Source organism: Rhinoraja longicauda, chromosome 31, assembly GCF_053455715.1.
Source record: "Rhinoraja longicauda isolate Sanriku21f chromosome 31, sRhiLon1.1, whole genome shotgun sequence".
NCBI lineage: Eukaryota > Metazoa > Chordata > Chondrichthyes > Rajiformes > Arhynchobatidae > Rhinoraja > Rhinoraja longicauda.
Genome location: NC_135983.1, coordinates 24019158 through 24036467, shown reverse-complemented (window position 1 = coordinate 24036467; position 17310 = coordinate 24019158).

Here is a 17310-nt window from a genome sequence, read left to right as displayed (position 1 = left end):
ATACTGGTGAACAGACTATGTTGCGTGCGCACAGAAAATTGCCAGCACCTTAAAGGAACCTGCCAATTTTCCAGGGTCTCGACCTGAAACGTCACCCAATCCTTCTCTCCAGAGATGCTGCCTGTCCCGCTGAGTTACTCCAGCATTTTGCGTCTACCTTCAAATTAAACCCGTACCTGCAGTTCTTTCCTACAAAAATATATATCTAATTAGTGGAGTCAGAATATCTCCAGTACAATCAGGCAGTACAATCAGGAAGTACAATCAGGCTGCAGCCACAAATCAATATCCCTACAATATGAATCAAACAATATTACATTTCAAGTTACGCGAGTATTAATTTACAAATTCTTCACAAGTTTAGTCAAAATTAGTTTGCCCTTCCTGTAGCAAAGTTGTTAACGTCTTTAAATTGGTAGGTGCCTTGGTTAAAAGAATGCACAGCAATCTGATACAAATGTGTTGTAACATTTGTGCAGTGAAGTTTGTGTGGTTCCATCATGGCCTGAACCTACGATTGTACTAGTATCATGTAATGTGAGGAATGTATACGTTACACTGAGGAATGGTACGGCACGGTGGCGCAGCGATAGAGTTGCTGCCTTACAGTGCTTACAGCGCCAGAGACCCGGGTTCGCTCCTGGCTATGGGTGCTTGCCTGTACGGATTGTCCCCGTGACCTGCGTGGGTTTTCTCCGAGAACTTCGGTATCCTCCCACACTCCAATGACATGCAGGTTTGCAGGTTAATTGGGCCTGGAATAAATGTAAAAATTGTCCCTCGCGTAGAATAGTGTCAATGTGCGGGGATCGCTGGTCGGCGCGGACTCGGTGGGCAGAAGGACCTGTTTCCACGATGTATCTCCAAAGTAAACTAAACTAAAAGGAGGGGACCACAACAGAAGGATGCACATTTTGTTCCGTTCATTTCAGTTTGGTTTATTGTCACGTGTAACCGAGCGTAGTGTACAGTGAAAAGCTTTTGTTGATTTTCATTTCCATGGGATGAGTAGGAAGGCAAATTCTGGCTATGGTTTTATATTGTTTAACAACGAGAGCAAAGTGCAACACTCCCAGCAGAACCTCTCACGCAATTTTTGTTGTACTGAAGACGCGGCTCAAAGCTTTCCAACAGACAGTATTTCCTCGTAATCCAGTTGGTCGGGACCTCAGTTTGTTCACACTTTTGGCTGGTTGTGGTGTGTCAAAACAAAACAAAAAAAGTAGAACATGCCAATTTCAAAGGGAATTTGAAGCAAGACTAGCTACCTCCCATCTCTCTTTCATTTTGCCTGGTTGTAACTGTCGGTCCTTATTGGTTTTACCTGTGTTGTTTTGAAGAAAAAATATATATATTTCATGCTGCAGACTCCTGACACATGAGGTTGTGCAAAAAAAACTGCATGGACTGAGATTGAAAAGAGAAAACAAAAAATCTACCACAGCATTAGGGTTTAGACATTTAAAAAAAACCATAGTTCTCCATAGGATTTTGGTGTGCAAATGTGTCATAATGTCTTGTCGATTTTTGTGCATAGTATTAGCTCCAGCCAGAATGAAAAAAGAACAACTTTTTGACATTTAATTGTTTAAGTGTTTAAAGTGTTTATTTGTACTTTTGTTATAAACTTTTTGCTTAATTGTATTTAATCAGTATTTTTATTGTGCTCAGTAACTGCATTTGGAACTCCTGTACAGTCATTTACAAAAGTCTACATCAATGTTTGTTTCTTGAAAAGCTGCTAAAGTCAGACAGGTATTTTTTATTTTGTTGTATCCAAATCTTATTTTAAAATGTTAAGTTTTGTTTCCTGAGGCTTTGCATACATAATATCTCGTGCATTTAAACATTTCTTTTTGTTAAAAAGAGGTGATTAGTTTAGCAACATTAGCGGCCATTATATAGGGGACAATCAGATGCAGAGACGGGAGGCAAAAACCCGATCAAATGTTGGCGTCAAAAGAGTTAACACTCTCACTTCCATTCAAACATTTCATACGATGGTAAGATTTGTTGGGAAGACCCTTGGCTAATCACAAATATTTTGTTTTATATAATCAACGAAAATTGTATTAAGATGATATTTATTCAATATTTGCTTTTTTTTCTCTTTCTTTTGTTGTTATTCAACAGCATACAAGGATATTGCTGCTTTTAACAATGAAATATTTCAATTATGGGAGGCAGATACATTCAGTCTAAATACCGAATTCTGACCATCGATTTAAGTACCAAGTCACATTTGCTGGTGGGATCCTGGTTATTTTTTCTCAAGTAAACTGCTCACGATAATACGTTTTCAAACACTTCTCTCCCCCCCCCCCACCCTCCCACACAACCAGTTCTTGTGGACAGAAGTTCAACTTACTCGCAAAATCCCCACATTATCTGTAGAGGCATTTTTATTTTCCAGAAGAGTACAAGAAATCTTGGTTTCTGATTGATCACTTACCTGTCTGCATAATACGTATCAAGCTGTGATTTTGTTGAGGGAGGAAATATTTTCCTATGGTAACTGCCATTGTGGAAAAACCTGGTATTTATTAGTCATTCTAGTTACTTGTTGGGCACCTTATGGAAGTCATAAAAAACTATAATCAAATGAAGTGCTGAAAAAAAAAGTTATAAATGTAACAGTCTACTGTAATATCATATCTTTTTGCTGTACCTCATGCCTGTAAACTAGCTGCTTTTTAATTTTTAGTTTAATTTAAATTTCCTAGCAATATATAAAGATGTAAATAGTAGAGTTATTTATTAAGAATGTCATCCATTTTTAATTTATATTTACACTTTTATCATCTAAATTATTTTTACTTTACATTTCCGTTGTTACAGCCATTTTATTACCATAATGGTACGATAAGTTTTGAGAGGTCTACATGAGACGTACACTTGTGTTCCTCATGTGGGTCTCTCATTTTGAAGTACAGACCATCTAACCACATGCAATATAGTGTAACACATGTATCTGTGAACTGATTATCCTTTGCCATTGCTGTGACTCTCTTTGAAAACAAAACCTCGATATACCTCTTGAAACGGTTTTGGGCCGGTCAATGACCAAGTATCAATGGCGTTTAATGAATAAATGTATAAGATAGAGCCGCTGATAAAATGACCTGAATTAGAGTCCTACAGATGGGATGAGTTAGAAAGCAAACCTTAGATCTCAAACAGGTAGAATTGATCGGATGAAGCAGTTCCAATTTTCCTCGTGACATCTACCAGACGTGCTGGGCCATGTTTATCTTTGTTCTGCCTTGTCCAGCCCCTTCTCTACAAACATGGAAACATAGAAAATAGGTGCAGGAGGAGGCCATTCGGCACTTCGAGCCAGCACAGCCATTCATTGTGATCATGGCTGATGATCCACAATCAATAACCCGTGCCTGCCTTCTCCCCATATCCCTTGATTCCACTAGCCCCAAGAGCTCTATCTAACTCTCTCTTAAATCCATCCAGTGATTTGGCCTCCACTGCCCTCTGTGGCAGAGAATTCCACAAATTCACAACTCTCCGTGTGAAAAAGTTCCTTCTCACCGCAGTTTTAAATGGCCTCCCCTTTATTCAAAGACTGTGGCCCCTGGTTCTGGACACGCCCAACATTGCTCTGCCATCTTTCTTTCCTCCCCCCCGTAATCAGCCTGAAGAAGTGTCCCGACCCAAAATGTCACCTCTCCCTGTTCTCCAGACCCGCTGAGTTACTCCACCACTTTGTGTCTCCGGTTCATCCTGAATTCGATAAATCGTCCATCACCACATTAGTCCAATTAAAAATCTTCCATCGTTCGAAAATAATCAATATGAAATCAATGCTTTGTCACTGTGAGCAAATCAAGCACCGTGACAAATAATTGATTTAATATTGATTATTTTTGAACGGTGGGAGGTTTAAAGTTGGACTAGTGCCTGATTTGCAAACAGTGAAACTGGCAACCAAACTGCACATATCATCACAACATACGTATCATCTCAGTCTGAAGAAGGGTCTTGACTCGGCATGTCACCCATCATCCCTCTCCAGAGATGCTGCCTATCCCGCTGAGTTAACCCGCCATTTTGTGCCTATCCTCAGTTTAAACCAGCATCTGCAGTTCCTTCCTACAACATATCATCACGACCATTCCGTACTGACAAGCGGTCGCCCAGCCCCTGATTTCACATGACATAGTTCCTCCTGATCTCTGTACAAAATGTCCAACATTCTATCCTGAGTAATGAAGAATGAATCATCTCTGGTTAGCAGCACTACATATGAGCCACTTCATGTCTTACACAGCCTTACAATCCAGTTCCATTTGAAAGTGCATTGAACATCACCAAACCAGAGATGGATTTCAAGGCAATAGATATGTTTTTTTTGTTGGGTGTTCATTTCAATGAAGAAAATTAGTTTTGAGATGTTAAAGAACATTAAATCAAACTCAAAATTGCTTCTCTTGCATGAAGAACTCAGGGGAAACAATTCTTTGAACGCATTTATGTCCGTTGTGGATAACCTAACCTTTCACAATGAGTAGCCTGTCCTCGGTTTCCATAAGAACATAAAGCAAGAATGAGGGAAGATGATCTTAGTTTCTTCGTTTCAGGTCTCCTGTCTGAAAAAAGGTTCCGACCCGAAACGTCAATTTCCCACCTTTTCTCCTGCTGCCTGACCCACTGAGATCCTCCAGCATTTTGTGTCTGTGGCACGGTGGCGCAGTGGTAGAGTTGCTTCCTTACAGCGCCAGAGACCCGGGTTCGATCCCGACTACGGGTGCTGTCCGTACGGAGTTTGTACGTTCTCCCCATGACCTGTGTGGGTTTTCAGTTAATTGGCCTCGGTTTCCTCCCACACTCCAAAGACGTACAGGTTTATAGCTTAATTGGCTTTGGTACAAATGTACTTAGTCTGTGTAGGATAGTGTTAATGTGGGGGGAATCGCTGGTCGGCGCGGACTCGGTGGGCCGAAGGGCCTGTTTCCGCGCTGCATCTCTAAACTAAACCATGAGAGAATCTGACAAGAGCCTATAATCCTGACCCAAGTTTAAGATTACCTCCTTCCTGACCTTCAATTTCCCACCTGATCCCCAGATCGCTTGAGCTCCTATGACTCCAAACAATTGCATTAACCTCAGCTTCAAACATATTGACTGACTGAGCATTCATGTCTTCTGGGAGGGAAAATTCCAAGACTCACAACTCTTTACAAAAATGCTTTTCTCCTGATCAACCTCCACAGTGTCAAACACTTTCTGCTGTGATATTGTTCCAGACTTTGCAGTCAACGAGAGGAAACAAAGAATTTCACTGTGACTTGTTACATGCGACAATAAAGTATCATTCATTCATTCCTTCATTCCTTCATTCATTCATTCCTTCATTCATTCATTCCTTCATTCATTCATTCATTCTTCCATTCATTCATCTCCCATTGCTCAGTCTGTTAACATTCTTCCCTTATGAATTCCAACAAGATCACCTCTTACACTTCCAAATTCCAGATACAAAAAACGTCACCCATTCCTTCCCTCCAAAGATGCTTGCCTGTCCCACTGAGTTACTCCAGCATTTTGTGTCCAATCTTCAAAAATAAACATCGTCCACTCAATTGCTGTGGAATCTCTCTCTCTCTCTTCCTCTGTCTCTCGGTATATTTTATAATGATCTACTTACACTTCACGCACACACAGCAATGGCAAAGCGAATCGAGAGGGCTTCATAGTGAATGTTTCCGTAGTGTTTGTTTTTCTTCATCCGTTGCATGTCGTCACTGATCCTGACAAACCAAAAATTTAGCTGCTTTACTCCAGCATCGGTTCAGATGCACAAAACCATTGTCAGGGCAAGTGACCAGCAGCTGGCATTGAAGCACAAAGGAACTGTTTTAGTGCATGTGGTGGTTAGAAGAAACGTCATCGTTTTTTTTTTTTACAATGGATCAATCAATGCTGACCATTGGCGTTGTACTTTAATACCATTATGGCATTCAGAAAACACTGGTAAATTTAGTGGAGTCCATTCCACTAACGTCATACTCACAATGCACTGTGTTAGGCACTTATCACAGACAAGTTATTTTGTTCATTTTGTACCCGCTGCATATTTTATGTTGGTGCTCTGACTCTACACAACAACCACCTGTCTGGTGTACTGTATATTTGTTTCTCTGGAAATAATTATTTCTTATGGATAAATAATGTCTCCTCCCTGTTATGTATTGGTTAGAAATAAACACTGGCTAAATGAAGGAAAGTGAAGGTGTTTCCATACCTCGTTTATGCATCGTCTTATTTATTTGTTATTGTTGTTGCAACGTGGCCATCTCACGGTCACGCCCCTGTCATTACCGGGCCCGTGACTGGAAACGAGTGGTTTTGCTCGATGTAGACGTGCCAATTTGGAGGTGAACGAGTGCTCCACTTGGTTTCATCGAAGCCGGTCACACCCAACGCACTTGCAGCCAAAGACCAATAAGGAGCAGAGTTGCTCTTCCAAATTGGGTTGAGGAGAAACCCGTTGCAATGTGAAGTCTGCTCAACTATATAATTAGACGTCTCCTGTGGCATGCAAGTTCGTTGACTGCTTTGCGCATCCCTGCACAGCGGTGTGGCTTGTCGATTGCACGGTTCAGTTGCCCGATAACAGAAGGGAAGAACCTGCAGGCTGTAAGTGTAGCTGGTAGAACTTCTGCCTCACAGCGCCAGAGACCCAGGTTCAGTTTAGTTTATTGTCACCTGCACCGAGGTGCAGTGAAAAGCTCCTTGGTTGCGCACTAACCAGTCGGTGGAACGACTATACGTGATTACAATCGAGCCGTCCACAGTGTACAGATACATGACATATACGATACGATTCGATAAGACAGAACTTTATTTATCCCGAGAGGGGAATTGGTCTGCCAACAGACACAACACACAACAAGATACGCGAAACATGAAAGTAAAGTGTCGTGTGGAAAGTCCAGGTTTGGGGATGTGCAAAGATTGGAGAGGGAGGGCGTGGGGGGGGGGGGGGGGGGGGCTGGGGGGGCAGATTCAGTCTACCCCACGACAGAAGGGGGAGGAGAATAATGTTTAATGCAAGATAATGTCCAGTAAAGTCCGATCACAGATAGTCAGAGAGACTCCGGTGAGGTAGATAGTAGCTCGGGGCCGCTCCCTAGTTCTCGATTACACGGTTCAGTTGCCTGATAACAGAAGGGAAGAAACTGCAGACTGTTAAGTGTAGCTGGTAGAACTTCTGCCTCACAGCGCCAGAGACCCAGGTTCGATCCCGACTTTCGGTGTTGTCTTTGAGGAGTTTGCACGTTCTTCCTGTGACCGCGTGGGCTTTCTCCAGGTGCTCTGTTTCCGACTCAGAGACGGTACTCGGCCCTCGACAACAGCACATTGCACTGGCTACAGCACCTGAGAATTGAATTTTGATTGCATAACGTCTGCTGCCTCAAACGCGACAAGAAGGCGGCACTTAGGAGAAATTAATGGAAGATGTGCCGAAAGCATAATCTGCACCACATTTGTGGGCTCCACGTTTCCCTGATTATCGTTGTTTCCTGTCCTGTATATCCCCCATTCGTTTGACCTAAGTACCGTCTACCATCTTACCCCTGATTCTCAGTCTGAAGGAGAGTCTCAGCCCGAAACGTCACCTATTCCTTTTCTCCAGTGATGCGGCCTGACCCGCTGAGTTACTCCAGCCCTTTGTGTCTGTTTACAGTTCGGGTGCTGGCTGTTTAAATAGTCCAGATTCAGGGAAAAATCAGGATGAGGAAAACTTAACCAAGTAATCATTGTCATTTTTCAGAACGGTGAAATTCAAAATCTGGCAAGAATTGAATTTTGATGTTTGCAATCTTACTGATGTCCTTGTCAGAATAAACTGTTGATACTTGATAAAATGTCCATGAGAGGAATAGATTGGGTAGATGCACAGAGTCTCTTGCCCAGAGTAGGTGAATCGAGGACCAGAGGACACAGGTTTAAGGTGAAGGCAAAAAGATTTAATAGGAATCTCAGGGGTAACGATGTCCCAGCTGCACTAGTCCCACTTGCCTGTGCTTGGTCCATATCCCTCCAAACCTGTCCTATCCATGTACCTGTTTAACTGTATCTTAAACGATGGGATAGTCCCTGCCTCAACTACCTCCTCTGGAAGCTTGTTCCATACACCCACCGCACTTTGTGTGAAAAAGTTACTCCTCGGATTCCTATTAAATCTTTTCCCCTTCACCTTGAACCTATGTCCTCTGGTCCTCGATTCCCCTACTCTGGGCAAGATATCTGGGACTTGGGCATCTACCCGATCCATTCCTCTCATGATTTTGTACACCTCTCTAAGATCACCCCTCATCCTCCTGCGCTCAATGGAATAGAGACCCAGCCTACTCAACCTCTCCCTATAGCTCACACCCTCTAGTCCTGGCAACATCCTCGTAAATCTTTTCTGAACCCTTTCAAGCTTGACAATATCTTTCCCATAATATGGTGCCCAGAACTGAACACAATATTCAAACTGCGGTCTCACCAACGAACTATACAACTGCAATATGACCTCCCAACTTCTATACTCAATACTCTGACTGATGAAGGCCAATGTGCCAAAATACTTTTTGACCACCTTATCTACCTGCAACTCGACCTTCAAGGAACCATGCACCTGCACTCCTACATTCCTCTGCTCTACAATACTCCCCAGAGGCCTACCATATACTGTGTAGGTCCTGCCCTTGTTCGACGTCTCAAAATGCAACACCTCACACTTCTCTGTATTAAATTCCATCAACCATTCCTCCGCCCACTTGGCCAATCGATCCAGATCCTGCTGCAATCGTTCACAACCATCTTCACTCTCTGCAAAGCGACTAGCTTTTGTATCATCAGCAAATTTGCTAATCTTGCCCTCTATGTTCTCCTCCAAATCATTGATGTAGATGACAAACAGCAACGGGCCCAGCACCGAACCCTGAGGCACACCACTGAGTCACAGGCATCCAGTCTGAGAAACAACCTTCCACCATCACCCTCTGCTTCCTTCCATGGAGCCAATTTGCCATCCATTCAGCTATCTCTCCTTGGATCCCATGCGATCCAACCTTCCAGAGCAGCCTACCATGCGGAACCTTGTCGAACGCCTTACTGAAGTCCATGTACACAACATCTACAGCTCTGCCCTCATCAGCCATCTTGGGAACGGTCTCCACCACTTGCTGCACACACAAAGCACCCGAGGATTAGACAATAGACAATAGACAATAGGTGCAGGAGGAGGCCATTCGGCCCTTCGAGCCAGCACCACCATTCAATGTGATCATGGCTGATCATTCTCAATCAGTACCCCGTTCCTGCCTTCTCCCCATACCCCCTGACTCCGCTATCCTTAAGAGCTTTATCTAGCTCTCTCTTGAATGCATTCAGAGAATTGGCCTCCACTGCCTTCTGAGGCAGAGAATTCCACAGATTCACAACTCTCTGACTGAAAAAGTTTTTCCTCATCTCAGTTCTAAATGGCCTGCCCCTTATTCTTAAACTGTGGCCCCTTGTTCTGGACTCCCCCAACATTGGGAACATGTTTCCTGCCTCTAACGTGCCCAACCCCTTAATAATCTTATACGTTTCGATAAGATCCCCTCTCATCCTTGTAAATTCCAGTGTATACAGGCCTAGTCGCTCCAGTCTTTCATTAATTAAGGATTAATAGGATTAAACCCATTTAAATGAGAGCTAGCCTCTCATCTATTTAGTCCTCCCATCGATGGTATAGAACCTGCAAAGACACGCACTTGAAAGACAATGGGAGGACACTGGTAGGGATAAAAGACCGAGGACCCAGAGCAGCCTGCAAAGTGCCCAATTACCTTGCGAGTGATTGGTAGAGTAGTCACCCTTCTCATTAAATGGACACTGGAGTTATTCCGAAGTATAAGTAGCGCCAAATCCTTCATCCCCGTAGTGATTTGACCAAGCGGTGGGATGTGATTCACTTTAGCCTCAACTGTTCCTGTGTGATAGAGAAGTGTTGGAATGAGTGAATGTGGAGAGCTTGAAAGGCAGCAGCTCTAACGCTGTGCCACCGTGCCGCACCTGGCCTGGCCAAGCTGCCCATCAGCGAGTCATGGCGCCAAGCTGGCCATCCGCGAGTCACGGCGCCAGGCGGAAGAGGGCTCTGCCCAAGCTGGCTGCCTGCCCCCTTTCCAGGGTTACGTCCGTGCCCGGATTGGGTAAGAGAGGGACTGGGCGCTGTCCACGGGCACCCTGGGGGCTTTCCCGGACCGCTGGGCACCGCGAGGTGTGGAATGCATCCTTGTAGTGTAAGATAGTTGTAGTAGGAAAATAACTGCAGATGCTGGTACAAATTGAAGGTATCGCAACATGCTGGAATGATATGGTGGTGGGATCTGTTTAGGTTTTAGACAATAGACAATAGACAATAGACAATAGGTACAGGAGGAGGCCATTCGGCCCTTCGAGCCAGCACCGCCATTCAATGTGATCATGGCTGATCATTCTCAATCAGTACCCCGTTCCTGCCTTCTCCCCATACCCCCTGACTCCGTTATCCTTAAGAGCTCTATCCAGCTCTCTCTTGAATGCATAATTGTATTGTGTATGTTATTTTAATATTTTAATAAATATTTTTGATTAATAAAATAAATGTGCCACCCCTTTCTCCGGGAGCTCTGGTTTCCTCCCAAAGATGTACAAATTGGCTTTGGTAACGTTGTAGATTGTCCCTTGTGTGTATTACAGTGCTGGTGTACGGGGTGATCGCGGGTCGGCGCGGACACGGTGGGCAGAGGGGTCTGTTTCCACTCTGGGGCTCTAAAGTCTGACTGCAGGGGGTACGGGGAGAAGGCAGGAACGGGGTACTGATTGAGAATGATCAGCCGTGATCACATTGAATGGCGGCGCTGGCTCGAAGGGCCGAATGGCCTCCTCCTGCATCTATTGTCTATTGTCTATTGAAGAGCAATGGGGACCCAGCGTTGGGGGGGACCGCGACCGTAAGGGAGGGCGGAGGGGGGGGAGAACAAAGGGGGGGGTGGGGCAAACTTTGTAACTTTGTAAGCCCACTTTCCGGATGCCTATTTGTATAGCGTGGGTGAGCAAGCAACGAGTTTCCCTGGGACTTGTCACACGTGACCACAAAGTATTAAATTCAATGTGCCAGCGTTCGGCTGTTGATGGCTATATTTCTGTTTAACCTCCGTCTGAAGAGGAAAGTTCCATCGGGCTGAGGGAACAGTTTCACATCCAGAGGTGTTGCCTTGCCCCTAGAACATCCAAGGGCATTGACAGAGGGACTTGTGTGTTGTGTAACTGGCAGAGGCCACGAGGTCTGGCATCGGTACTTTCAAATACCTCAGCCGAAGGCTGTGGGTTAAAGTTTGTCGTGCACACCAGATATAACAACTTTCACTGTTTGCCACCTTTTGCTTTGAGGAAGGTCTTTCCCGGGGGGAGGGGGGGGGGGGGGAAGGGGGGGGGCGTCAGGCCAGTGGCTACACTACAATCAAGTAAAAAGGCGGCACAGAGGCACAGCTAATCAAACTATTGTCTGCAGAAGGGCCTCGACCCCGAAACGTCACCCATTCCTTATCATATCATATCATCATATCATATCATCATATCATATATATACAGCCGGAAACAGGCCTTTTCGGCCCTCCAAGTCCGTGCCACCCAGTGATCCCCACACATTAACACTATCCTACACCCACTAGGGACAATTTTTACATTTGCCCAGCCAATTAACCTACATACCTGTACGTCTTTGGAGTGTGGGAGGAAACCGAAGATCTCGGAGAAAACCCACGCAGGTCACGGGGAGAACGTACAAACTCCTTACAGTGCAGCACCCGTAGTCAGGATCGAACCTGAGTCTCCTGCGCTGCATTCGCTGTAAAGCAGCAACTCTACCGCTGCGCTACCGTGCCTTCTGTCCAGAGATGCTGCCTGACCCCACTGAGTTACTCCAGCTTTTTGCGATACCTTCGACTCGTACCAGCATCTGCAGTTATTGTCCTACGAAACTATTGTCTCACAGCTCCGGCGACACAATTCACGGTGGCGCGGCAGGAGAGTTGCCGCCTCACAGCGCCAGGGTCCCGGGTTCGATCCTGACTACGGGAGCTTCCGTACGGAGTTTGTTCCTCCCACGGGTTTGTAGGTTAATTGGCCTGGCGTAAAATGTAATCATTGTCCCTCGTGAGTGTTGGGCAGAGTTGCCCCCTCACAGCGCCAGGGACCCGGGTTCGATCCTGACCACAGTTGCATGTCTGTACGGTGTTTGTGCATTCCTCCCGTGACCTTGTGGGTTTCCTCCGGGTGCTCCGGTTTCCTCCCACATCCCAAAGACACGGAGGTTGAATCAGTTAACTGGCACGATAAATTAGCCCGAGTGTGAGGTTGAGTGAGAGAGATGGAGGTGGGAAGTGGGGGAGTTGATTAGAATGAGGTGTGAAAACACAATGGGGTTCATGTGTGTCATTAATTTAAACGGGAAGTTTCTTACGTTTGAGTTTAGTTTATCGTCACGTGCACCGAGGTACAGTGAAAAGCTTTTACTGCGTGCTAGCCAGTCAGCGGAAAGACAATACATGATTACAATCGAGCCGTCCACAGGATGGGTGAAAGTCCTGGATAGAGTGGATGTGGAGAGGATGTTTCCACTAGTGGGAGAGTTTAGGACTAGAGATCATAGCCTCAGAATTAAAGGACGTTCTTTTGGGAAGACGATGAGGAGAAATTTGTTTAGTCAGAGGGTGGTGAGTCTGTGGAATTCTTTGCCACAACAGGCTGTGGAGGCCAAGTCAATGGATATTTTAAAGGCAGAGATAGATAGATTCTTGATTAGTACTGGTGTCAGTGGTTACGGGGAGAAGGCAGGAGAAAGGGGTTAGGAGGGAGAGATAGATCAGCCATGATTGAATGGCGGAGTAGACTTGATGGGCTAATTCTACTCCTATTCCTTATGTCCTTATGACCTTATAAGTGGAATAACATGAGTAATGTTTAGTGCAAGATAGAGTCCAGTAAAGTCCCGATCAAAGATAAAGTAAGAAATGCTGCTGTGGGAGTAGAGATAGAAACATAGAAAATACGTGCAGGCGGAGACCATTCGGCCCTTCGAGCCAGCACCGCCATTCATGGTGATCGTGGCTGATCATCCACAATCAGTAACCCGTGCCTGCCTTCTCCCCATATCCCTTGGTTCCGCTAGCCCCTGGAGCTCTATCTAACTCTCTTTAAAATTCATCCAGTGAATTGGCCTCCACTGCCTTCTGTGGCAGAGAATTCCACAAATTCAAAATTCTCTGGGTGAAAACGTTTTTTCTCATCTTAGTTTGAAATGTCCTCTCCTTTATTCTTAGACTGTGTGTCCCCTGGTTCTGGACTCCCCCAACATTGGGAACATTTTTCCTGCATCTAGCTTGTCCGGTCCTGTTATAATTTTATTCGTTTCTTTAAGATCCCCTCTCGTCCTTCTAAATTTCAATGAATACAAGCCTCGTCTTTCCAATCTTTCCTCATGTGACAGTCCCGCCATCCTGGGGAGTAACCTGGTGAACCTACGCTGCACTGCCTCAATAGCAAGAACGTCCTTCCTCAAATTAGGGAAAGAGTGATTAGATTTAAAAGAGTGGAGGCATTGAAATGCATGATTGCAGACTCACTTCTGTGACCAGCACACAAAGAATCGCCTGGCTTGGGCACCATCTTGGATCATGAAGTTAATGGGTCAGTATGGATTCAGTGGGCCAAAGGGCCTGTTTTCATGCTGTGTATCTCTTTGACACCAACATCTTTGGTCAAAGGCATCTGGATTTAAAAGATGAAGTTAAAGGAAGAAAAGAAAACATTGAACATAGAAAACAAAGAAAATAGGTGAAGGAGGAGGCCATTCGGCCCTTCAAGCCAGCACCATTCATTCTGATCATGGCTAATCATCCACAATCAGTAACCTGTGCCCAACTTCTCCCCATATCCCTTGATTCCACCAGCCCCCATAGCTCCATCTAACTCTTAAATTCATCCAGTGATTTGGCCTCCACTGCAAATTCTCTGTGGCAGAGAATTCCACAAATTCACAACTCTCTGGGTGAAAAAGTTCCTTCTCACCTCAGTTTTAAATGGCTTCCCCTTCATGCTAAGAAGGCGGAGGGTTTTGGAAACATCTCCGAGGTGGAATCTAACTAGGGAGGCAAAAGGGCGGAAATATTTTGCACAATCCCATGGTGGCTGAAGAGCGAAATAATGTTGTGTCAGGTTGAGGAATAGATCTCCGATTGGGATTTAAAAAGGACAACAGAAACTGAACAAGACACAAGGCCATTTGGATCCAATGTGGATCTGCATAGAGGTGAGTGGATGACCATGGATAAGGCAAATGCAGCAGAAATTCAGCCAGTATACAAAAACAGGAGTCTGGCAAAGAAAATGTTCGACTTCTTTAATCTGGAAGTCAGCGAGTTTAGTTTAGTTTAGAGATACAGCGTGGAAATAGGCCCTTCGGCCCACTGAGTCAGCGATCACCCGTACACTAATTCCATCCTACACTCCAGGGTGAATTTACAGGAGTCAATTAACCTGCAAACCTGCACAACTTTGGAATGGTGGAGCATGTAGTTTTCGGAAGGAGATGAGGAGGAATTTCTTTAGTCAGAGGGCGGTGAATCTGTGGAATTCATTGCCACAGACGGCTGTGGAGGCCAAGTCAGTGGATATTTTAAAGGCAGAGATTGATAGAATCTTGATCAGTACGGGTGTCAGGGGTTATGGGGAGAAGGCAGGAGAATGAGGTTGAGAGGTAAAGATAGAGCAGTCATGATTGAATGACGGAGTCGACACGATGGGCCGAATGGCCTAATTCCGTCCCTGTCACTTATGAACCTATGAAACCGAAGCACCTGGAGAAAACCCACACAGTCACGGGGAGAAGGGAGTCAAACTGCGGGCAGACAGGCACCCATAGTCAGAATCGAACCCAGGTCCCTGGCGCTGTGAGGCAACAACTCTACTACTGCGACACCTTGCCGTCCTTCAGAATGGAAGTGAAAGAGATGAAGAATTCAAGAGGGTTAAGGCTAAGGCCGAATTCTGTAAAGTTACCAAAACACAACCAGGCATTTAGTGGGACAAATGCTTGTTAAAAACAGGATCGGTATTTGGTCGCCCTTGATAGTACATACAGTTCTGAGCAACAAAACTAAAGGCACCTCGTGCACTGAATGTTATGGATTTGTGAATAGCATTAAAAAAATACCATTGTAATTGTATACATGATATGAAATGCCCAGTAACCCATACCCTCAAAACAAAACTACAGGGTCAAAACTAAGCTAATAGAAATAGGTAGGAAGGAACTGCAGATACTGGTTCACACTGAAGATAGACACAAAATGTTGGAGTAACTCAATAGGACAGGCAGCATCTTTAGTTAAGTTTAGTTCAGAGATACAGCGTGGAAACAGTCCACCGAGTCCACACCGACCAGCGATCCCCGCACGTACCGCAGCGGTAGAGTTGCTGCTTTACAGCGAATGCAGCGCCGGAGACTCAGGTTCGATCCTGACTACGGGTGCTGCACTGTAAGGAGTTTGTACGTTCTCCCCGTGACCTGCGTGGGTTTTCTCCGAGATCTTCGGTTTCCTCCCACACTCCAAAGACGTACAGGTATGTAGGTTAATTGACTGGGTAAATGTAAAAATTGTCCCTAGTGGGTGTAGGATAGTGTTAATGTGCGGGGATCGCTGGGCGGCGCGGACTTGGTGGGCCGAAAAGGCCTGTTTCCGCGCTGTATATATATGATATGATATGATATGATTAACACTATCCTACTATGAGGGACAATTAACGCATACACTAAGCCAATTAACATACAAACCTGTACGTCTTTGGAGTGTGGGAGGAAACCGAAGATCTCGAAAACCCACGCCGTCACGGGGAGAACGTACAAACTCCGTGCAGACAGCATCTCTGGATAGAAGGAATGGGCGATGTTCAGAGTTGAGACCCTTCTGAAGAAACGTCACCCATTCCTTCGTTCCAGAGATGCTGCCTGTCCCGCTGAGTTACTCCAGCAATTTTGTGTCTATCTAACAAAAATAGGGACTGGTAATAAGAGCTTAGTTCAGAGGCAATGCAGAGGAAGCCTTTGAGGGAAATGGCGTGATTCAACAGGTCAAAGGCTGGCTGCTCAGAGCTTAAGAACATAAGGAACAGTGCACCACTGATGCAACTTTGACCGAAGCTGAACGAGAAATATAAACAGTTAATCATATCACCACAGACATTAACAAAAAAGAGTTGTGATATTTCAAGGAGACTTTTGTGAAGGAAAATTTCCAGAGCTACGTTTCAATGATGCTGCTGTCATGTGGCCTTTATGTTGTAGGGTGCTCTGCCTTAAGTAAACTTCATTCAACCGCTGAACATAAATGAAGAAATGTGCGACACGCATTTGGCTGCTGCAGAGTACAATCACTTATAACAGATTACATTCCAAGCAGGTCAATGCAACTTTCAAACCTCCATAACTGTCAGATGCCAGTTTAAAGTGACGCATGTGCGGTATTATAAGTCAGTAGCACAACTTGTTCCAAAATATATCATGAGATTTTGGCCATCTAAAGAACAAACGTTTGACTGAAGTTAGCTGACCTGCAGTCGGATCCTTGATCCAAGTACTTGACGTCTTGGCATTGGACAGTTGGCTTTTATGACTTGCAGATACTTTTTACAGCATTGTTGGGCCTGTCTCAATCACTCATGCAAAGTGTAAATTTATCATAACCTACAAGAGAGTTTTCTTTCGCAAAGGATGAACAAGTTAACATCTTGGAAGGGATGTTTCCACCGGTGGGAGAGGCCGCAGCCCCAGAATGAAAGGACGTACCTTTGGAGAGGAGATGAGGAGGAATTTCTTTGGTCAGAGGGTGGTGAGACTAGATAGAGCTCTTAAGGATAGTGGAGTCAGGGGGTACGGGGAGAAGGCAGGAACGGGATACCGATTGTGAATGATCAGCCATGATCACATTGAATGGTGGTGCTGGCTCGAGGGGCCAAATGGCCTACTCCTGCACCTATTGTCAATTGTCTATTGCATCCGCTGCTCTAGATGTCAACTTATTTACATCGGCGAAACCAAGCGCAGGCTCGGCGATCGCTTCGCTCATCATCTGCGCTCGGTCCGTGTTGGCCAAACTGGTCTCCCGGTGGCCGAGCACTTCAACTCCTCCTCCTTATCCCAGTCTGACCTTTCTGTCATGGGCCTCCTCCAGTGCCATAGTGAGGCCCACCGGAAATTGGAGGAACAGCACCTCATAT